The sequence below is a fragment of the Talpa occidentalis genome, unplaced genomic scaffold, assembly GCF_014898055.3.
Source record: "Talpa occidentalis isolate TD23 unplaced genomic scaffold, MPIMG_talOcc4v2.1, whole genome shotgun sequence".
NCBI lineage: Eukaryota > Metazoa > Chordata > Mammalia > Eulipotyphla > Talpidae > Talpa > Talpa occidentalis.
Genome location: NW_026555331.1, coordinates 140,363,180 through 140,387,415, shown reverse-complemented (window position 1 = coordinate 140,387,415; position 24,236 = coordinate 140,363,180). Strand labels below are relative to the sequence as shown.

At 48.0% G+C, this 24,236-nt stretch overlaps 1 long non-coding RNA gene across 2 annotated transcripts in view; it reads right to left on the bottom strand.

Moving 5' to 3' along the window:
* LOC129145354 (uncharacterized) overlaps positions 1 to 24,236 on the bottom strand; it is a 113,854-nt gene that overhangs the window by 45,368 nt on the left and 44,250 nt on the right. For both annotated transcript variants that reach the window (XR_008550863.1, XR_008550864.1), the window contains exon 2: positions 22,184 to 22,221. This is a non-coding gene — a long non-coding RNA (uncharacterized LOC129145354). The remainder of the gene's footprint in view (positions 1 to 22,183; positions 22,222 to 24,236) is intronic.

The window sequence follows — 24,236 nt, the reverse complement described above, 5'->3', positions numbered from 1 at the left end:
TACACATCAGAACTGGGTCCAACTTGGATCTCAGGAGCCTTTTTCTGTCGAGCTCCCTTAGGGACCAAGCTACCTTTGCCTTTCTTTGCTCTTTTCAAAGTGGCAGTTAAGCCCACATGAGAATAAGAGATTGGAGATGTCAATTCCTAATGTGCTGATTAAAAAAAAAAAATCAAATAATTGCACTGAGGTTTGATATTAAGTATAAGCAGGACTACCAATTCAGACAGGAACTTCTGAATTCACCACAAGGCTCCCTAAGGCAGGATGGAAGTGAATGGCCACTTATTTGCATAATAACTTTCTTGTTGTTGCCTTTGTCCTTTTGTTTCTTTCACTAATTGCATTTAAGCACTCTATTATCTCCCTTATTCCTCTGAAAGGAATGAGTCCCACTGATCTGTAAAATGGTAACTTTCACTAGCATTATGTTGTTAGACATTTATAAGTTTGGGAAGATGAAAGACAAAGCTCTTGATCAAGAAGACACCAGGCACCATTGCTTCTATCCTTGAGAAGACAGGGAATGAGTGCTTTTCTCTGGGGCTGGCTCCCAGTTGCACCACCTGTGCAGGTGCCCAGGCTTTGATGTACCCTGTATCCAGAAGGGCTTGATGCTCGCTTTAAAGCTCACTTTTCCAGTCTTGAATTTCTCAATTTTTCAACAAAGGGTTCCACAATCTCATTGAGCACTGGGCCCTGCAAATTATGTACATTCTCTTCCAAGTCAGGTCACCTAGCATATGGCCTGACTCCCAGGGCAAAGTGGACACGGACGTGATAAAGCCTCCCAAGAGCCAATTTGTCATCTCTGCCTCCTCTGATATTCACATAGGTCCCTGATGACTCATAGAAGAGGGGACAAATCCTATTAACCAGGACACAATTTGATGCCAAACTTCCAAACTCAGCTGACAACCTAGCCTGGCTCATTCATAAAAAGTTGCAACAAAGAAAAGCAAAGATTTTTTATCTGGATGGGATTCAATAGTTAATCAGTCCCAGCCTTTGTGGAGAAGCCCTGGGTGAGTTGAGAGTGACCTCCTTTGTCTTCCATGTGAGGGATAATGCAAGGGGCACCCGAGTACTAACAGAAAGGAAGCTGCCAAAATTCAGTTGGCACCAAAGGCATTTAGCAAGCTGAACCTCAGAAAGATGAAACTATTATGGGCTGGGTTTGCTGTTCCACCAAGACCTTTAAGCTTATGGCTTCATGCAAGCCCTGCCCCTGTGAATTGTTTGGACAGTTCTCACAGGACCTAATAAGGCCATAATAGGGGAAGAGACTGGATTGTAGGAGCCAGAAGGAGATGATGGAGGAGGGAAGGTGTGCGTGATTAAGGAGATTCTACCCAACTCAGAAAGAAGGAACCACAAAAGTCTGGATGTTCTAGAGCTGGGGGCAGACCCTTTCTTTTCTAGACTGTCAGCTGCCTAGTGCAGGGACTTGCACTTTCACTGTATAATAAAGGATCACCTGGCTCACCTCAGAAATTCTCTTCAACACCAAGGACCCTCAAGTCTTGCTGCCCCCCGACATACAGATAACAATGGCCCCATCAGGGAAGCATTAGAAAAGCATCTCTATCTTCTCATTCTCGCTTCCTCCCACCCCTCCATAGCTCCAGGTAAACCTCACTAAGCTGTTCCTACAGCAAGTGCTACCAGGTTACTCCAGAATCACAGGCATTGGGGACCCATGTGAACAGAAACTCCATCTGTACCCTCCACGGATTCCATGCCCTCATCACAAATGAGACCCAAACACCACACATCCTCATGCACACAGATGTGGAAGGGATTAGTCCCCACATTCCTGCCTCGGAGCCTGTTGTTACCGCACTTGGAATGCCTGTTCCCCGTCTGCTAACCCATGCCTTGCTAACTTGATCAACAGAAGAATCAGTTTAAAATGTGTTTCTACCAGGAGTCCTTTCCTGTTTAACTCCCTGCTGCTCAGGGCTCCGTGTGACTCCACTCAGCTGTCTCCACGCTGGGTCCACCTGGAGACGCAAGTGTTTCTGTGACTCTCTGTTCTTCAGTTCCTACATGGGTTTTAGTTTTCCTGACTTGATAGGCAGTTTAAGCAGAGATCGCTTCTCAGCCTTTTAGCTAAGATCAAGTCCAGTATAAGCAGAGACTTGGGTCTATTTTTCTCTGTACCCTCATTACTGTGCTTAATGTAGCAGGTTGTGCTGTGTGTCCCACACAAACCTGTCACCACCTTTACTGGCCACTGGATCACAGTTTTATTTCTGTATTCATGCTTTTCTCTAGGACTCCTTTCTCTGAGAATATGGCCTTAACTCTAGCCTCTTCCCCCAAAACAGAGACATGAATATTGTCTGGTCGATAGTGATGCCATTCTTTTCCATCTTTGGAATAAACGGGTTATACGACATAGTCTTGGCCAATGAGATTTGAGGAATCACGGGATGGCTGATGAAAAGAGATTTCTTTTCTTTAGAGTGACCTCCTTGGTCTTCCGTGTGAGGGATAATGCAAGGGGCACCCGAGTACTACCAGAAAGGAAGCTGCCAAAATTCAGTTGGCACCAAAGGCATTTAGCAAGCTGAACCTCAGAAAGATGAAACTATTATGGGCTGGGTTTGCTGTTCCACCAAGACCTTTAAGCTTATGGCTTCATGCACTCCCTGCCCCTGTGAATTGTTTGGACAGTTCTCACAGCACCTAATAAGGGCATAATAGGGGAGGTGACTGGATTGTAGGAGCCAGAAGGAGATGATGGAGGAGGGAAGGTGTGCGTAATTAAGGAGATTCTACCCAACTCAGAAAGAAGGAACCACAAAAGTCTGGATGTTATACAACATAGTTAGAAAATTTCATGTCTCCATAGGGTGACTGAAACTCAAGCAGTCATCTTGTGGCCATGGGGCAAGACCAATTAAGTTAAGGATAACAGCAAACAATGATGGAAATAATCTCAATCATTCATGCCATAATTGAATAGGTACTAACATGCCTGGAACCACCCTTCCAAGATTCTTGCTCTGTGACTTTAGAAATTTCTTCATCACTTAATACACATTTATTTATAAAGATTTTGTGCTCTTTGTAACTGAAAGCATCCGAAATAGTAAACAAGGATTTCCCCTATGAAGGTGTGCCTATGTTTTTTTTTTCCTGACTTAATTTTAGGAAACTGGTAGGCAGATACCCTTGGATTTGGATCACTTGTAAGGAATTCAAGTGGCCTAACAAAAAAAGAATACAGACATCCAATGTTTCTGAAGTCCAGTTCTCATTCTGTCCCCGGCTGAGACTGTGACATTTTGGAATCCAAGAAACTAAGGCATTAAAGAGGAAATTCTTGACCTTGGTTGCATCACAAACTATAGAAATTTGATCTAGACCATCTAATTGGAAACAATCCCAAATAAAATTGGGACATAAGAAGTTTGTCTCTGGCACACCAAGATTCTTTTGTATAAATCTCTTCAACAACAAGTTCATTGCAGGTAATTTTTCTCTGTCCCACTTCTATATCCTACTTTATGCTCAAGATGTGGGCCTACCATAAATAGGGATATTTCAGTTTTAATTATTTTTAAAACAATTTATATAACCAAAAGAATAAATCTCTAATGGTGGGTTGTCAGACTTTATCTGCTCTAGATGGTGTAGTTTTAGACAGAGTGATGTTTCTAAAACCGAACTATATCAGTAGCCACCAATTTCTGCTCCCTGAAGGCAGGCAGGCCTCACTCCTTTCTTATACTCCTTATACTTCCTTACACTCCCTGGACTCCTTACACTTTCTTACACTCCTTACATTCCCTTACACGTCTTTACACTAAGTTTACTTTAGCTGTCATACCTCTTTGCCCACCTTCTGCCTTAAAGCAGATTTTGGCAGACCCCACTGGATAGTGAATATTTTTGCTTACCCCAATTAAAAAGGTCTGAACTGGTGACGGGGAAATAAAGAGAGTAAGATAACTGGAAGCCATGGACCTTTCAGTGACCTACACCACCACCACCACCCCGCACCCCAACCCCCGAATAGGAAGAAACAACAACAGAAAAATAATGTGAGCTAATGTGAAAGACCTTTTGGGCAGCCCCAGCAGGACAGAGAAGGTGGCAAATGCAACAACCTTCCCCTGGCTTGGGGGAAAGGAAGGCTTTGGCTGCAGACCCTATTTCTTACACAATCCACATCTCACTCATGGCCCTGTTGAGTTGAGCCTCAAAAAGATCAAGGAAGGGGTATGAATGTTGCCAAGGAGACAAGAAAATGATGAGGGAGAGACAGTTTGCTCTGGTCACTTGTGAATCCTTAGAGAGAGGGAGAGAGGGAAGAAATCAAGGAGGGAGTAAAAAAGGAGAAAAAAATCATATATCAAAGTATGAATAGTGGCTCTCCGGGGGGTGGAATTGTAAGTATTTAATTTTTTATATGTATTTAAATTTTCCCATTTTCTACAATAATCATGAATTCCTTTACAATAGGGAAGTTACTTTTATCTTTAAGTGAGTGCTCCCATTTGCCTAAGGATACACTTAGTCATTTACTGCACTCCTAATAAACAGGTGGTAGTTCAGGTTAAGAGGGTCTGGGTTCCCCCATCAGGGAGGGGTTGGTCCTTAGCCCTTGGAGAAGAGAAGGCAAAATCTGTGAGAAACTCCTGGTCTGGCTGCTGCCACCTTCCCTACAAGATGCTCTGAGCATCCTGGAGCCTGTGAGCTGTCCATGCCTGCCACCAACCGTCCAACATGTGGGGTCCCAGAGACAAACAGGAGGTGACCCTGGGCCCCGGAAGGTGGCCAAACACTGCAGCTAAAATATGCAGGGGCTTTTCTGAGCACAGTTCACAGCCATCACTGGCAGACCCAAGAGATTAGCAATCCTGTCAGGCCCTCTGGCTTATCCCCGGGGCACGTCCTTCGCACACCTCATTGTTTCACTCTCTCCCCTTTAAGTGGTTTATTTTAAATCCCTAAGATGCTTTCCTTAATAAGCCCTTCCTGCTTATACCCCAAGAACACAGGTCACCCTGATTATTTTAATTTTTGAGAAGGGAAAACCAGTAGCACAGAGCTAAGGACCAAGGGAGAGAAAACCACAAAGTTCCTGTTGAACCCTCAAACTGGACAGTCTGTTTTCTGGGAGAAAATCCTCACCTTATTTCCCACTATACCTTTCTCTTATTCCCTTGGGAATCAGAACCCAACATCTACTGAAAGGGGCTTGTAAACAGAAGGTGGGCTTATGCATTCAAGAACAGGTGGGTCCTCTTGTCCAGTCTAGCACTGTGGACTCCAGGTGCACACAGCCTTTCCTTGGGAACTGTAGGGTAAAGAAAAAATGTCAGGCTTTTCTGCCCTCCCACATCAGGATAGATGGATCCTTGCGGTCCTGAATGCATGCCTGATGGCGGGCACCTGGAGTAGGGTGTGGGCATAGGTAGATGAGATCCACCTGGGCTGAGACCGTGCTTTTAAGGGCGGCGTCATAGGGACGCCAGTAGAAGCCAAGAATGAACAGAAGCCGAGAAAGCAGCAGCAGAAGCTGAGAGAAGCAAGAGAAGCAGAAGCTGAGAGAAGATGGTAGAGCCCAGCGTGAAGACCTGCTGGGGGATGGGAGGCCTGCCAGCCTCCCGGCCCCCCAGCACCCCTGCCTGCCATATGCCTGGTGAACCCCAATAAAAGACCTGCAAAAACCACTGAGGACCCTGACTCCTCCTTTACCCAGTCTTCTGGATATCAGAAAACCTGCTCAGTGGTCATTCCTGCCTCTACAGGAACCAAGGTCAAGGTGTGAGAAACAAGGCCCAGGGGCACGTGGCAAGTGTTAGAGCAATAAACACAAGGCAGACAGTAGCTTGAAAAAGAAGCCTTCTGTTTCTCTCTTATGTAAAGTTTGAGGTAGGTTTTCAGATTGAAGGCACAGCTCTGCTCCACAGGGCCACTCAGGACCATGGACAGCCACTACTCTGCCATCTTCAATGACTGACTTCCAAGGACTCTTTTCCTGGGCATTGTCATTCCAGGGTGCAGTCTGAGCCAGCAGATACCCACTTCCATCACAGTTTATTACCTAGTTTCAGACCCCAAATTTTAGGTTCACAAGCAATTATTGTGCACTTACTGTGTGCCAGGCACCAGGTTAAACACTTGAGGCTCAAATAAGATGCAGTCCCTGAACTTGAGGGGTTCCTAACAAAGAAGACCTCACTGCAGAGAGTAACTGAGACCTACATCACAAGGTTAGGGGATGAGAAAACACAAGCAACCCAACCCCTGGTACACTGGCAGTTGCAAAGCCGATTAGAAAGTGGATTTGTGCCCATCAATATCCTCAGCTGAAATTAGGCTTTCCTCTGTATTCTGAAGTCCAAAGTGCTGGATTATCTCCATCTAAAAGTCCAAGTAGTTGTGAAAGAACTTCATTTCTCCCTTTAATATTCTGTTTTGTTCTTTGGCTTCTACTCAGAATGATTCACCGTTTAATAAAATCTGTGCCCACAGTCAGCTAGCCAATGTGTAGCCACTCACTGCCCCTCAGTTCTCTCTCCCTATAGTGAGAAAATGGAAGCTGAGACTGAGTGGGCACAGGGAGCCATGTTCCAGGAGCAAGAGGAAATGTCCAGGCCCCACAGGATGCTGAAAGGAAAGCCTTCAGGCTCAGTGATTTCTCAAAGACCCAGACATATGGGCCTCCCTGCCAGAGGCTCACAGCCCACAACAGAACTGGCTTGGGATGAACTGTTTTCCACCAAGCAGGCAAGCCAACAGTGCTGCGTGATTTTCTGTCCAGAAACAGAAGATGCTAAGGGGTAGGGAAAACAAGAAAGAGAGTGCAAAGCAGATGGAGGGTATGTGAGGAATTTAAGAAAGTCAGGTAGAGTTGGGGGTCCTTATAGGGAGTGGGGGACTGCAGGTCTGGACTAAAGGAGTGGCCGGGAGAGGGACACCCAAGGGGTGGTTATGAGCTGCTGAGTCCAAGAGCTTTCAGTATTTTTAGGCAAAGAGCAAGGATCCTGGGAATTTGATTCCAAGGAGGAAGCACTTCCAGAGGCCAGTGTCCCCTGCAAGATGCTAAGGTTACTTCTAGGTGACCCTGTGCCCCCAGCAGAAGAGGAGCACTGTGCAGACTAGACTGCCACAATCTCTTCTGCAGGGGAAATCCTGCTAGGCACTCATTCACTAGCATGCAGGCCTCCTGCAACCAGTCTGGGGGGGTCAAGAAAATGAAGGAGCAGGGGCACAGCCATGCTGTGAGGACCAGGCAGGACCAGCCAGGTTAGCCAGCTAACAAGACCCCTTCTTTTCTATTGTCACCCCCATGTCCCTAGGTAGCCAGGAAGGGAGGAAGATGCTGCTGCTCCATCCTTCATCTGCCCAGACTCAGCCTCAGAAGGCATCATCTCTTCTGGCAGAGGCTGGTGGGCTTATGGGCTGGTGGCCCTTGGTGGGCAGTGCCCTTCCCATCTGCTGGATGCTGTGTGCTCTGTGATGGCCCCGCCCTGGCAGGAGGCACCATCCAAGCTCTCAGACCACAGGGATCCTCAGAGGACATTCCACAGCTGCTCCTGCCTCTGGGAAGGACAGGCAGCTCCTGAGTCATTGAGGGCAGATGGGAGCCTGTCCTACTTTTTCTTTTCCCAAAATAGCCACAAGAAATGCCACCATCTGCTTAGGTCGTCAAATGTGGATGGTGATCTGTTGAGGCCAAATAGGGAACTGCGACAGCAACATTTACTGCTGGGACCAGCAACCTGGGGAAACAGAGTCCCTTGGAGCAGAATAGCACTTTTGCAAGGTACCTTCAGGGGAGCTTTATCAAGAAGCAAACTGTTTACCTGCAGGCCCACACTCTCAAGAGGCTGAATGAGCAGCTCAAGAGTATGACCCGGGCTTTTGCAGTTTTGAAAAATCCACAGATGATTCTGGTGCACAGATAAGAATTAAGAACCCCTGGCCTGCATCATCTCATTACCTCCTTGAAGAAAGAGAAACTTGCAGGAAACACAGAGAGGATACAGCTGTAATTCCCACTTTGTGGATGAGGAAACAGAAGCTCCTATGCCTAAACACCTTGTCTGGGGTAATCCATACAGCTAAGTCGAGATAAGCACACAGTCCAGGCCTTCGGTCTCTGGGCTGTGTACCTGCATCATGCCACCCACTCATCAGAAGGGAGGGGGAGGGGAGTAGGAAGCACCTCTTGCTCAAAAATACACCCCAGGAAGTGGGATCCTGAATATGCATGTCTTCATTGATTTAGCAGGTTCCATCATGCCAAGCTTGGACATCACGTGGACGAAGGCTACCCAGAGAAATGGAGTTCTCCCCAGACCACAAGTCTATCCACAGAAGACCAGCCCCACCCAAGTGGTGTGAACAGGCTGAAGCTGGTTTAAGCAAACTTCCCTGACAATACGACCGCCTGAGACATGTACTTAAAATACAAATTCTTTTGCAAAAATCAGAGTCAGACTCTCCAGGAGAAGGGATGACAGATGACAGCTTTGACAAGGGCCCTAGGGAATCTTATATCATAGAGGTCCGGAGGAAATCAATTGCAGGCAGTGATTTTCCACAGAGAGGGGTGACTACCCAGGCTTCACAAGACTCCAACTCAGTACTACCCCCTCTAAAGTTGACCTTGAAGCCTCTCCAGGTGCCAAGGTCTACCCTGAGCAGTTTCTCAACCTCAGTATGTTTGAGACCTTCTTAGTTGTGGGGAGCCCTGTCCTGCATATAGTAGGATGTTGAGCACACAGTAGGATGTTAAGCAGGCCTCGACTCACAAGATGCCAGGCGCACTCCCCTACCCAGTCATGATAGCCCAGAATGCCTCCAGATGTTGCCAAATGTCTTGGGAGACAGTCCCCCCCAGTGGAGAGGTTGGAGGCCTGGGGTGTGGGCAGCCCCCTGGACTCTGGCCAGCTCTGCTACTGCCCCATCATATGCACTAAAGCCAAACTTACCACTTCTCGAAGTCTCGATTCCTCCATCTGTGAAGTAGAGTAGATGGCTGTCTCATGGCAAAGTTGTGAAGATGGATTACGATCCAGAATGCAAGGGGCCTGCTGGAACGTTGGTGGTATGGTGGTTAGCACAGCTGTTTTCCAGAATATAAGTGTAAGGTCAGGAATGGACCAGTGCAGGTTTTCTGATCCCATGCAGACTGGGGGTAAAGGAGCAGTCCGAGTCCTCAGTGGTTTTTTGCAGGTCTTTTATTGGGGTTCACCAGGCATATGGCAGGCAGGGGTGCTGGCTGGGAGGCTAGCAGGCCTCCCAGCCCCCAGCAAGTCTTCACTCTATCTGGGCTCTCTGGTGTTCGTTCTGCTGCTTCTCAGCTTCTCTTTCGGCTTCTGCTTCAGCTTCTTCTGGCGTCCCCGTGACGCCACCCTTAAAAAGCACAGTCTTAGCCCAGGTGTACCCACTTCAGGTGGCCGCCATCAGGCATGCATTCAGGATCACAGGGTTCCCTCATCTATCCTGATGGCGGGAGGGCAGAAAAGCCTGATATTTTTCCTTACCCTACAATCAGGGTTCTGATTTACTTAGCAAAAAGTATCCAAGGGGGAGGGAATGCTCCCTGGGCCCCCTAAAGCTTTGACATTAATCTAATAACAAACTCCACAAAGGATTTGTTACAGGTTGATTGTGTTCCCAACGCCCCACAAATTCATGAGTTGAAGACCTACCCCCCTCCCCCAGTACCTATGAATGTGACTGATTTTGGAGACAGGCCCTTTCAAAAAGGTGAATAAGTTAAAATGAGGCCACTAAGGTGGAGCCTTATCCAATCCAATGGGTGTCCTCATAAGAAGAGCAGAGAGGGACAGGGGGTTGGAGGGTGGTTGAGAGGGGACTGTCTGTGCACAGAGGAAAGGATGCGGTGCTCACAGTAGGAGATGGACCCCTGCAAGCCAAGGCCAGAGGCCTCAGGAGAACCCAATCCTGCTGGATCATCCAGCCTGTGGTGCCGGGAGAGAATACATTTCTGTCGTTTAAGCCCCCGGGCTGCGGTGTTTGGTACGGCAGCCCACGCAAACTAGCAGATGTCCCTTCCTTGGTTGTGCCACCAAAGGAGACACTCACCTGAGTGACGATCCCGTGTCCTGCCCTTGGCATTGACCATGTCCAGAGCTTTGCAGGTCATCTCCACTGACCATCGATCAGTTCCCCCTACTCTTCCTGGGAAGGGGTGAGACCACGCACCCCTCACAAGCAGGGCCCCAGTGTGCAGGTAACCGTCCATGGGCAGGGCATCCACCCCCTGTCCTCTCGGAAGGAGAGCTTAGCACAGCACAGCTTAGCACAGCACACAGCACCAGAGCAAACTCTTTGCTCTGGATAGTAACAGGTTCCCAGCTGAGGCTATTAACATCCCACAGGCCTGCGTGCCATCACAAAGCTATCAGATGAAGGTGTGCTTTCCCGGGGTTTCTAATCAGCATTCTGGTAGAACCTGGTTAGAAATGTGAGTTGGTGGAGAAGGCACTTGAGGACCAGGCTTCTCTTAACAGGCAAAGAGTCACAAGCCAGACAGGTGACCCTCCATTGATGCAAGACGCATAAAGACGCAGAGCTTTCACTTGCCTTTCCCCGCCACAGCTGCACAGTGCCGCATAGTGGGACCGCCGGTTTTCAGGCCCAGGCTGGCTGGCACACTTAGCAAGGGGCTTATACTCTGCGCTGGATTCAGCCCCACTAAATGTCTCCAACCCACACCTGAGCGAGTAGCACAGGCCAGACCCTACATCTGTGGGTAGATCCATGAACAAGACCGCAATGGACAGTCACCCTGGGAAAGCAGAGCTCCGAAGGGACAAGAAGCTCATTGCCTAACTACTGACTGCCGTCCCCGTGGTTAATGCACAGACTCTACCTGTAGGGTAAAGTGAAAAATCAGGCTTTTCTGCCCTCCCGCCATCAGGATAGATGAGGGAACCCTGTGATCCTGAATGCATGCCTGATGGCGGGCACCTGAAGTGGGTACACCTGGGCTAAAACTGTGCTTTTTAAGGGCGGCGTCACGGGGACACCAGTAGAAGCCGAAAGAGAAGAAGCCCGAAGCAGAAGCAGAGAGCACCAGAGAGCCCAGATAGAGTGAAGACTTGCTGGGGGCTGGGAGGCTGGCAGGCCTCCCAGCCCCCCAGCCTCCCAGCCCCCCAGCCCCCCAGCACCCCTGCCTGCCATATGCCTGGTGAACCCCAATAAAAACCTGCAAAACCACTGAGGACTCTGACTCCTCCTTTACCTGGTCTGCATGGGATCAGAAAACCTGCACTGTGGCCTGTCCAGCCTTTACACTACCCCAAGGGCTGTTCTGGTGGAAAGGACGATCTGAAGGGACTTGACATCCACTCTTGGTTTGGGGATCACATTTGCCTGAAAGAATTTATCCAAGAAAGGAGGCCCAGACTCTGTCTCCCCAAGCCCAGCCTTCAGACTCAGCGTCCAATGAAGCCAGGGCCTCCTGGGTCTCTGCTCTAAAATGGGTCTTCAGCCACAGTCTCACGCCCTGTGCCCAACTCTGTGACAATCGGGGAGTACGGGGGCAGGAGCCTGCTGCTGTGGTGAAGCACACACATCAGGTCTAGAAACCCGTCTCCGACACAATACACAAAGCCTTGCCCGCTGTCTCGGTGTCATGGATATGGGTATGGGGAGGAGTCGTTCCTGGCCTTGGGGAGAGAGAAATTGGATCCAGAGCCTCACATGGATGATCATAGCAGCATTGCCTATATTAAAAAAAAAAAAAAAAAAAAAAAAGAACGCCCCACCAAAGACACAGCAGCCAAATTAATTGTTTTCCTGATTAACAAAATACAATTAAGCCCCAAATGCTGCTGCTTGAGGGAAGGTTATTCATGGTTTTTTTTCTGGGGTCCAGCCACAGAGCACTGACAGCTTCATTCTGATCTCCACAAGAGGGGCTGGGAAAGAAGTCGTTATGGCCTGGCTGCCTGATTCCTCTGCAGGGAAGCAGACCCAGCTCAGCCAGAGGGACACAAAGGCAGAGAGGCATGCTGTCACCAAGGAGGGGCCGTGGAGAGAATAAAGGGGGTGGTTGGAGAGTCCTGTGCCCTGGAGTGGGGGAGGGGAGAGGCAGACTGGGTAGAGGTGGCTCTTGGAAAACTGGACCCTAGAAGTCACATGGTCCTTGTGGGAACTAGTCTCTCAATGACTATGTGTTCAGTTAGCAAGGGAAGGAGGCAGGGGGAGAGGTGGGGTATTGATGTGCCTTTATGAAACTGCACAGTTTCATAATTGCCAGTTTGGGGAGTGAATCACAATCCCCAGGTTGCAGGGAGAAGTCATCATCATAATAATGTTCATTTTCTGAGCACCTGCTGTGTTGGGGGCCCGCAGCTAAAGGCATCCACTGCCTCATTCCACCTTCCCAATAATCCTGCCTATTTTAAATGCAAGCAAACCTAAGCTCACAGAAGATGAGTCACTTGCCCAAGCTCACGACCATTAAACAGATCAGCACCCAGGTCTCTCAGAGTCAAGCTCTCTGGTCGGCCAGAGTCTTAGGGACCATTTCCCCTCGAGGCCACAGCCTATGAGGAGGGGGAGGCACAAACACTCACAGGGCAGGGCTGAAGGACAGTGTCCAGCTGCTCCACCAGCCCCACTTTGCTGGCCCAGGGTTTCCGAGGAACTGAATTCCCTTGGTGGGGCAAATCCTGAAACATTTCCTCCCTCTCCACCCTTCCATTCATGCTTGTGCTGAAGGTGCCTTTCTACCTGTCCAGATGGAGCTGGTGGGCAGGGCGAAGGGGAGGGACAGCCCAGGGCAGAGGAAACAGGCAGAGCTTGGGTTTTTAAATCAAAGACCAAGTTTCTCTCTCCAGCCACTTACTGCTTCAACAATTCTTAACCTCTCTACCATCGTTTCTTGTGGGTAAAGTGGAGATAATAGCTTGAACATTTCAAGGTCACTGTGAAGATTAGGGGTAAGTCATGCAATGGCCGTGGCACACACAGGCTCTCAATAAGCTACGGTTAGGAGGGAGAAGAAATGAAGCTATAACCAAAGATGTGGCCAGAATCATTTTCCTTCACCCAGAAGCATGGGGCTGGGCACAGTTCAAGTTTGTACAAACAACGGGAACTGGATTCCTTCTGCTGCCCTTCCTCCCACCTCACCCAGAGCCAACTACCATGCCAGGAAGATCCAAGAAAGGCCACAGGGCCTCACTAGGACCCCATCCCACCAACCCTGTGGCCTGGCTGGCATTTGGGGCCGTGTGACTCATCTATTCCATGCTGTGGGAGGTGTGAAGAACGCTGGGAATTGGTAAGTTGGGGTCCAAGGAAACTGCACTGAATGGACATCTTGGCTTTGCTCCCACCCTCAAATGTCATTTTCTTCCTAGGTGCCTGTTCCCTCTCATGACAAATGAAGGTTATTATTTCCATCCATCTATCCCCATTCTTTATTACAGTAAAAACATAGGCGAAAGCTCTGGAAATATTCCAAGAACCATTAGGAGGCTGGTAGGCCATGAGGAAGACTTGGAGGAGGAGAATGTCTCTGCCCTGAGGGCTGGGTAGGGAGGTCACAGCTTCCAGCCTTGTGCACGTCGCCATCAACCTATTGCCTGGCCCTAGTCTCCCCTGGGACCATGACCAGGAGTCAGGTGAGTATGGATGTGAGGACACCTCCGCGTGCTCTGAGAAACAAGCTGCAGGCCGGAGCAGCTGAACCGTCAGCCCCATCCAGGAGTGGGGGAGGGAGGGAAGAAGCCCCACAACAGGATGGAGAAGCATCCTCTGCCACCTGGGGATTCGGAAGGTCAAGGCTTCCCCTCTGCAGCCAGGCCCTGCCTCAATTACTGCCGTGGGCCCAGAGGAAGCCAGCCTGTGCTGTCTCTAGAAACCAAGACTCGGGAAGTCCAGGTCAAGAAGGGAGACATGACCAGGAGTACTGACTCACTCCAGGCCAGATCAGCCTTGCTGGGTGAATTACAAGGGACGAGGTGAAGGTTCGCCCAGGTAAGGGATCCCAGAACAGGACAGCCCAGCCTGGCTTCCTTTTGTGTCCCAAGGACTGGGGCAACAGGGCTTTTGTGCCAGTGCCTACTCGCTCAGGAGCCACCCTGGGGTGGACTCTGGATCCCTCTCGAGGGTTTTAATCCCATACTGGGTTCACTCACTTTCCACCATCGCAGACAGCCATGGCCCACGCCTTCGCTCTGTCTTCTCTCGCAACAGGCCTGAGGAACAGCCCCAGGCTGTTTGGGGAAATCACACCCTGCTCCCCGTGACCTTTAACCTTCTGGCTGGGAGCACATGCGCCCTCACCAGGGGAGCAGGTGGCGGTGAAGAGAGCAAGTTGGCACCTACAAATACGAGTCCTCATGTCCACAGAGTTCCCTCATGGAGTTAGCACTCAAGTGAAGGGAGACGGAAACCAAGCAAATACATCTTTGTGAAAGACATTAAGCAGAGAAAAATGCTGTGGAGAAAAACAAGATGGAACTGAAGGTAAAACTCTAATGGAATTCACAATAAAGAGGTGGGGAAGACCTCACGGAGAAGGTGATGTCCGTACAAAGATCTGAGGAAGGGAAACAAGGAGCCATAGAGCTCTCTAGAGAAAGAGCATCCCAGGCAGAGGTGATGGCTGGGGAGGAATGAGCAAGGAGGGGCAATAGGTGGGGACCCAGAACATGCCACCGAGTCCTGCCATCCCCTCCTGCCGGGGCTCTGGTTTCTTTGATGGCAGGACCCACTGAACATCACTGTCTCTGGGTGCTCCCCGCCCATCCAAGGCCCGCTTACCCAAAGACCTGTCACACAGGGAAGCCCCGGGAGCTGGATTTGGACAGGCAAAGCATCCCAGGAAGGAAAATATGGTCAACGACATAAACTAAGTCCTCCACGCTCTCAGCTCCAGCTATGTCCACACTGAAAAAGCATCTTAAACCTCTTGACTCATCTTAGCTCTTCAGATTGTTTATGCATGAAATAACAGCTAAATCTTAATGAAGGCTAGTTCCATAAATTTGGGAAAACAGCAACGAAAGCGCTTCTTATAACACACACATTAGTTCCTTTATTATTTCACTGCTTGTAGCAAGAAAGCCAGTCACTGAGAGCTGATCCTTCAGAGGGAGACATAATTTTAGGCTATCATAGCATCAGGGGTACTGGCTCCATGGATCATTCACCACTAGCAAAGAGCAATGCATTTCCAATATCCTTTTGATTCCCAATCCTCTTTGTTACTGACTCAGCATTCATCATGCAATAGTGTGCATTGATCACCTTTATCCACAATTCTGGAAAATACATGTGCTACAAAAATGATTGGGGTAACTAGACTCTAGACTCATTAAAATACTACCTGGAAATTATACAGGGTTTTGTACATCATAATACAGTCCTAGGAGATGAGCTAACTTGTGGGGTGGGGGGAGTAGCCCCAGCTTTGCAGCGGGACTTGTGGGCTGGAGCCCTGGTTCCACCATGCACATCTTACCTCCAAGCAATGTAAAGAGCACCTCAAACTGCTTGACTTCGTCCTAGCTCTTCAGATGTTTTATGCATCTTAGAACAGTCAGATCTTAATGAAAGCATTGGTTGCCCCAAGCTTCAGTTTACTCATCCGCAAAATGGGGGTGGTAATAATATCTCCCTCAAAGCAGTGTTGGATGTTAAGGAGCCAACCATTGTCAAGCATTTGGCACAGGCGCCCCTTAATAAAAGTAAGTTATTATTATTAGATTTTTGTCACCATAAAAACCATTGAAAAGAATCAGCCTAATAGGTCAGGATTGGGCATGTTTACTGTTATGAAATCCATGGCCACGGTTTCTGTACTTGAGCCTCCTGTGACATCCTTGACAAGAGCTAAATCACCATCTTACCTTGGGAGCCTGGTTTCCCATTCTGGGGCTACCCCGATCTGGGGCAGGTCTCTTAATTCCTCTCTGCCTCAGTGTCCAATTGTAAAATAGGGACAATAATCTCTCACCTGCTTAATTTCATGGCTGTTTTGAGAAACAAAATGAAGACACTTCAGGTGGAAAGTTTATGTCAGTTATCTATTAAGATGTTGTAACTCTTTTCTATTATTTAGAATGTGATTAATTTGGAGCAAGAAGACCTCTTTAGAAGTCCTGCTAGTCTACAAAGGTGGTGGCAAACCAGAGGAAAGTAGCAGGACTGGGGAAATAAGAAACAAGCAAACACTGGAATCCAGGGACCTGAGTTGTCTCACCGCCTCTGGACAAAGTTCTTCCTCTCTCAATTGTCCCTTCATCATAGGAGATGTGAAGGTAAGTGAGGGTCGGTGGGTTGCCCCAAAAGTCCCTGCAGGAGTTGACCCCTTGCCCTGGTATCAAAATCTGCCCACAGGTCTAGAATGAAATGAAAAGCTAAGGACATCAGAACATATTCAGGTCTCCATCCCTAGGCTATAAGCATCTGCATCCACTAAGAGCCCATGGTTCATGCGCTGGTTAAAATCCTACACTCTCGGGCCTCCCCTGGTGGCGAAATACACTGCTGAGGGGAGCAGCGGGCGAGACAGGAGAGGTCTGCCCTGCCATGTGGGACCCTCACCAGCCGACTGGGATTGAACCAGCGCTGCAGAGGCTGCGGACAGCTTCACAGCGCGGCGCTCAAGTCCATGCCAATTCCACATGACAGAACCCAACTTTAATGAAATCAGCCCAACGGATCACTGTGACTCAGTTTCCTTATTTATTAAAAAGGACCATGATTCCTGTAGCCTCAAGGTCTCTGCACAACTGAGTAAACAAGAGGAACTTAAAAGTAAGTACCCAGCACGAGCAGCTCTTTAGCCACGGGTGTTCTACGAACACAGAAGGTAGGAGCCTTTCTTCTGGGACTTTCTTGGGACCCAGAGGAGGAGGCATATACCAACTTCTTTTATGGGAGGCACCGGCCTGCTGCCAAATCCTGAGGAGCAGTATGTCTTCCTCCTGCCCACAAGGGCTTTCCTAAATCCAAAGGCAGCTTTTAGAGCCAGCCACACAGAGTGAAGGGGAAGGACCACCATGTTCTCGGCATCCTCGTCTGTAACACTGCCTGATAAATGTCTTCTGCGTTTATGATTCCCTTACAAAAAGCCTTGATTTCTTAAATCAGACAGTCAGATTTGTGCCGTTCATTCTATTCCCCATTGTCGCCTGGGCTGCCAGACACCTCAAAACTTAATGTAATATGCAATTGCCGTCTCTAAAATATCCTGGGTTTTTAGAATCATTATCTCTGCTCCTTCTTCGATACAGTTTTGAGCTTTTGTTTTGTGTCTTACTAAATACATGCCAGGCTCAGAGCGAACATTAACTTCCAGTTCAGCTGGGAGAAAAAGGATCCTACAATGTTTAAGGAGCTGGAAGTGGCCCAAACTCATTAATGAAATGAATCATAGACCAATATTCCTAATCAGGGTTCTTGTGGTGTTAGAACTATCCCAAAAGGGAAACAAAAAGAAAACTGGTTCTATGCAATGTGCGCCTTCTCTGCCCTGCTCACCTTACGTGACTTATTTCATATAATCCCAACAACCACCCCATGAAATCATTCCACCAGTCCCTAGACCCCTCAGATGCCTCATCTGGAATCTGGGAACAGGTTTCTTATTCAAGTTCTCACGTTAATGAGTGGTGCTGAGATTCCATACAAGGTATATCAACTTCAGAGCATATACTCGGCCACTGCCAGAGAGCACAGTGCTTTTGTGCAAACGGAGCAAGGCACCCTTCTGGGAGGACCCAGCCCACAGCGGCAGGGCACCGTCTCCTGCAAATAGCACAGAAGGTCTGGAAGGAGCAAGGCCAGAAGCTCTTCTACTTTACTCTCAGAAACAGCCTGAGATGAGCAGAGGCTCATTCTCCCCCAAGATCCTTGCTCTCCTTTGCTTTCTGGGCCACAACGCTAGACCACATCTCAGTCCTCATGCACCAGGTAGGACCAGGTGCCAATACTTGCAATGAAATAAGGGCAGGTACCATGTAAGCCACTTGTGACTTGCCTGCAAATTGCTTCTGTCCCTTTCTCTCCCCTGCCCCCACCCCAACTGAATGGAATACTCTGAGCTCCTGAGAAAAGTGTGGACTCATGAGCTGGAAGGATGTTCCAGTCGCTGAATGACTTTGCAGAGCTGAGCCCATCCCATCTCTTTCAAACTGCATTGGACTGTGACTGAAATTAAAAATACAAATTGACTGTGTGTAGACCCCTGAAGTTTTGGAGGTTATCAGTTATCTGTTAACTTACCCTAATGCTCACCTTTTAACAGGCTGCCGGTAAAGATTCAAATAACCTCTGATTAAAAGCAACAAGGTTCTGATTCAAGAGGCTGGAGGCTGTGGGGAGACAATTCCATTTTCTTGTTCCTCTAAGTACAATTCTCTACAAATCACCCCTCCCCGAAGCCCAGCCTTCAAGAACATTTCAAGTTAATCTGCCTTCCCAATCCATCTATGAGTCATAGAACTGCAGGGTGTGGGAGCTAAAAGTCACCTCTGAGATAATTATTACAAATTTTGAGGATAAGAACACCAAGGCCCCGGTGCATGGCTTGCCAGGTCTCAACGCCAAGGCTGACACCCAAAGCTGGTGACTCAGGGTCCGGGGCTCTTGACGGTCCCTGAATGCACAGCAGCTTAAAGTGTGGGGCAGGTGAAGGGAGCACAGCCCTGCGGGCAAGCCTCGCTGGGAGAGCAGGCAGAATTCACGGGGACGCAGGTCCGGGGATGGAGACTGTGGGCACCCCGCCCTGCACCCACTGGCCAGGACCTCTGCGTTCCGCCAGTAGAGTTGGCACTATGGCTACGATCCCCCTCGTCCATGGCCCCAGTCAGTGCCCCTTTTAAAGCCCCTTTGAGAAGTGCGCTATGCCCTGGCACGTCCCCACATTGTCCAGGCAATGGATCATGCCTCCGTGCAGATGTGATGTCACTTCGGAAAGGGACACTTGTGCCTACTTCTCTTTCCCACCAAGCGCTTGGCGCGCAGCTCCCCAGATTGCGCCTCCCCTTCCTTCTAATCCACTGATGACGCGAAAATAAAGAAAGTCCTCTCTCTAAGGGCCTTCTCCCCTTTTTAAGAATTTAGTCTCCACTTCTCTATGAAATTAGCATTTGTCCTCTCTAATTGTGTTTGTGGCAATGTCAGAATAGGAAAAAAAAGGAAACCAAGAGAAAAGAAAAGCTTCCATCTGAGTGACACCGGAGTGGAAAATGAGGAATGGGAGCAGCCAGTGGGCTTGTTCCAGCCTCTCTGCATGCTGCTTGGAACAAAAGCTTGCTGGGGACAGAGAGTGGCCTGGTGGTGGCCGGCAGTGCACTGAATGGGGAGCCAGGGAGCAATTGTAATTCCATTCTCTATTCAAAAGGTAATTTTCCCTGTGATGGCGAGAAGTCTCTGTCTGACAATGAGTCTCAATTTTCCCTGGCTCTGTAAGTGACTAAATAGTCATGGAAAGTCACAGATGACATTTCATCTCCTCAGTTCACTCTGCAGAGGAGCAAACCCAGGCCCCTGGAGGGCCAGGACTCACCTGAAGTCACACAGCTAAGAGGTAGCAGGGGCGCGGGGAAGCTGAGCTTCCCTTATATAGGAAATGTACCTGCCAAGCTGCCTGGGGGAATCCAGAACAAGCAACGTTTTGGAGTGCTCCAGCCACAAGATTTTAGGAGTCAGAGGCTATGGTTTCATTGAATATGGAGCAAGGGTGTTTCAGATGAGCCTGGGCTCTGGGTCAGGAGACTCCGGATTCTAGACTTGAAGTTCCTTTGCGGCTAATGAGCCTGATCAACCTGCTTCATAAGATTATCATGAAGATTTGATGAAATGATACAGGCCAATTTTTTATTTTACCTGGTTTCTAGAGAGGAGACTCTTAGAGGGAATCTCATTCAATTGCTTTATTTCATTTGAGAGTCTTTTACAAAGTCAGGACTCAGAGGAGGTAAGTGACATGAACTTCAGAACTCTGTTCCCGAAGCCAGCATAGCCGCATGTTGTTTGCCCCAGGGATGGGGCCCCACACAGGAAGATGAAAACACCAGACTCAGAGCATGAAAGGAGTCTCAGTGCTGAGGCGAAGGTGAGTGGGGGGTCCCAGCTGCTGCTTAGGGACCCCATTTCTCTTTACCTGCCCTTCAGCTTCATGTTTTATCCAAAGTCTCCTCCATGCTGATGCCTGCTCTAAAGGGCAGGAATTTGGCTAAAGCCTTCGTGGTCCCTCTAGGTTCAACCACCAGAATTATTCCCAGACTTCCTCTCTGGAACCACCTAGGGAGTGTTTTACAGATGCCAAAGCTTTATACCAAACTCACTGAATCAAATCTCCAGGAGGGGGGCCTAAGAACTTAAGCATTTTATTCATTCTGAATGAACAGATTCTCATGCATATAAAATAAAATCTAAATGCCTTAGCACCTGCATAGGAGCTCCCCACCCTTACTTCTCACCACCACCTCTGACTCCACCTGCTAACTCTGGCCTGCTTTATGCTCCTTATGCCAAACTCATTTCTGCCTCAGGGCCTTTGCACCTGTTTTTCCTTCTGCCTGAAGCAATTCTCTTCCCCATCTTTTGGTGGCCTCTTCCTCTTCATTATTTATAAAATAATTATTTATTCCAGGTCCCAGGCAGCTCGTTAGAGATACCTGCTTAGACCGTCCCATCTTATATGACTTCCAGCCCAACGAGTCATTTTCTATCATCAGAATGTATCCCCAGCAACAACAACTTCTAATATGTCACAGACACTCAATAAATATTTATGAAATAAATGATATGACCCTGTTTTGTCCTAAGATTTTTTGTAGTTGTTGATTAGCTATCCGCCCACATGAGGGAGTTCCCTGAGAACAAACACCTACATATCTTCAGTGACCAGACTTATATGTGACCCATGAGAGGTGCCCAAGGAGTGAAGGGTTCCATGAACCAATATCTGAGAATCCCTGAGCTGGGTCGGTAACCCATTTGGGTTGGTAACCATTTCAATCAACAAGCATTCTAGTACCAGAAGTTGGGGGGAAAACTTAAAGGTTCAAAATACATCCCCTCCCCCTATATTGCACACAGATGACTGGGGGAGGGGAGACATGGACAAATTATTGCAAGGATGTCAATAAGAAATGAACAAGATGTTTTGGAGGTAAAAAGAAATAAGTCACCTGTAATTCAGGGAACCAAGAAGTCTTCAGAGGATGGTTGAATATGGCCTTAAAGGACAAAGTAAAATTGGAGGGTGGAGACATGGGAAAAACATTCAAAGAAAGCACAGTTTGAAGGCAGAAGGCGTGTGGAAATAAAGGTTTCAATGAGTGAGGAGAGGGGCGGTGATGAGGCCAGAAGAGCTGGTTGAGGCCAGCTCAAGCGGAGTTTAATTTTGATCAATAGGCTAATCATTCCGAAACTATTCAAGTGGAGAACTAGCTCTACTTGAGGATCACATATTCAGTCACACAGAATGTCTGTGTTTTCAGAGTCCATATTTTTGTTCCAGAAACATGAGACAGAGAGCAGACATCACAGTTTTCAAAAGCAAATCATTTCTCTGTCTCACTGGCCATCATTTGCTAAGTGCATTTTTAAGTTGATTAGAAAACATAAGAAAAGGGGGGCCTCCCTGGTGGCACAGGCAGTTGAGCGCAGCACTGTGAAGCTGTCTACACCAGTTGGATCCCCACGGAGCGCAGAGCAACCCAAATGGTGCGGCAGACCTCTCTTGTCTCACCCACTGCTCCCCTCAGCAGTGTATTTCAGTCAGTCTGCCTGTTCTGCTCCCCACTCTGTCTCTGGTGAATCCTCTCACCCTCCCGCACATCTGGCCTGTACCCCGGTTCTTGCATAAATAAATAAATCTTTTTTTAAAAAAAAGAAAACATAAGAAAAGGTAACTGTATTACATACACAATGCTTTTCTCATGAATTTGCTATGTACTATATTGATGGCAACAGCGTCTACCAGGGACACCTGTCCCCGGCAGGTAACACAGGTGTTCAATCCAGGTCTCCAGGGTTCTCTGCAGTGAGGGAACATCTGATGGATGCAGTTTTAGAAGCCATAGAGAAAACAGTGAACAGCTTATTTTAATGGGATTGGGCTATTAGGAAGGAAGATAAGCAGCAGCTAACTTTCAGATTGTAAAAGGTGGAGACTGGAGGTAGAGGGTGATTCAAGAGGAGGCCAACTTACCTATGAGTCTCCATGGTGCAGGGCAGAAAGGTCATCATCTGTGGGAAATAAGACTTTATGAACAGAGGCATGAATCTCACCCCAAATGCACCCACATCCTACCCCAGCTCTGAAAAACACCAACCCAGTGACACTCCATAGATACAGTGACATGCTAGTTTTCAACTACTGAATCCTTATCACCAGGAAGGGAGAGATTCTTGAATGAACTGCATGCAGGCTTGGCCCCACACCTTTTTAAACACCTAACCATATGGTCAGTTTCCTTCTAGAATTTTCCTATGTCAATTAGAATGACAAAGCCATGTATTCTTTTTATTTCTCTACTCTCTCTATTATTCACACTTGTGTCATAAAACATTGTTCTAAAAACATGACTTTTAGTTGTCACATAATATTCCACTCTAAGAGTGTCCTATAATTTAGCATCCTCCCAGGTAGTGGGCTGCAGGGTTTTTGTCTGCTGTGGTCAGCTGCCCTGTTCTCATTATTACAGAGTGGTTCTTTTTTTTTAAAGATTTTATTTTATTTATACAAGAGCTGGGGTACAGGCCAGAGGCACGGGAGGGTGAGAGGATTCACCAGAGACAGAGTGGGGAACAGAACAGGCAGCACAAAAAGCACTGCTGAGGGGAGTAGCTGGCAAGACAGGAGAGGTCTGTCTTGCCATGTGGGAATCTCCCTGGCCAGCCAGGAATGGAACCCATGCTGCAGAGGCTGCAGACAGCTTCACAGCACTGAGCTCAACCAGCTGCACCACCGGGGAGGCCCTACAGAGTGGTTCTTAAGAGAATGTAGCAAGCACATAGTTCAGAGGGGAACATGAACTTGGTGCTCAGGAATTTAAGGGCACTAAAGGCAGGGATTTTTGAGGGGGAACTTTGCTCAAAGATTCCCACCCCCAAAAAGACCACAGAGGGATCCAGAAACACTGTGTGAGGAGGCTTTGCTTGCAGCCTCCTTGGGATGCAGGGTTCCAGGTATGAGCTGAAATCACTGGGCAAGAGGTGGGGTCTGTGGCCAGGCAAGGCCATAGTTCCAGGGAGAATGCAAGAGAGGCAGATGGAAATAAGCCATTGCTACAGATGCTAAAAAAACACTCCTGTCCCTGACATTACTTCTGCCAGCAAACTGCCTTATTGATAGAAGAAAAGAAAAAAGAAGGCTCCCTTTTTACACACACAGCTCCTTCTCTGACCGTGCCTGGCCAATCCCTCCTACAATATGCTCTAAATTAATAGCTTCAGGGAGATAATGGTTTATAAAGCAGGAGTTTGTATGCAACCAGAGGAAATGTTCTGCTCCTTATTATACAGCCATATATATTTTTTGCCCTTAGATTAGGAGCAAACAAGGTTAAATGCACACACAGAAACTCACACATGCAGGCAAAGAGGCCACAATTTTCTCCTCCATGACCTGCTGCCTCAAACTCCCTTCTTTGGCTTTGTCTTAGCTGTTTCTCTTGCTTACATTTTTCTCCTTGCCTTATGTTCCTCCTGCTCATTATGCTTCACCCTTGGTTTTTGTTGCCTTTTTTTTTCCTTCTCTCAGTTTTTTTTTTTTTTTTCTTTTCCCATTTCTGTGCTTTCCTGGTTTTCTGATTATTCATTCTGTCTTTCTCTTCGAGGCAAAAAAATAAAATGACTTGATCAAAATAATTTTAAATCATAGAATGTTAGAACTGGAAGGCGCCTCAGAAATCATTTTGTAAAGAAACCGAGGCACATAAGGTAGAGATTGGGCCAAGATGACACAGGTTCCAGCACTTGGGGTTGGGAATCCAGTTTCCTGTCTAAATTTCCATCCCCTTTCCACTGTTTCAAATTCCTTCTCATGAGGAATAGCACTATTTGATACCATGAGTGACCTTCTGTTGTAGGGTGAATTGTGTCCCTTCAAAATTTGAGTGACCTTATTTGGAAATAGGGTTTAGCAGATATAACAGGACAGGCTGCTCCTAGATGTCCAGAAGAGCCTTCACAAAGTGACAGCTTTCAAATGTCACTCTGGCATGGAGATTTTTTTCAAGCTGAGGCCAACCAAGGCCTAG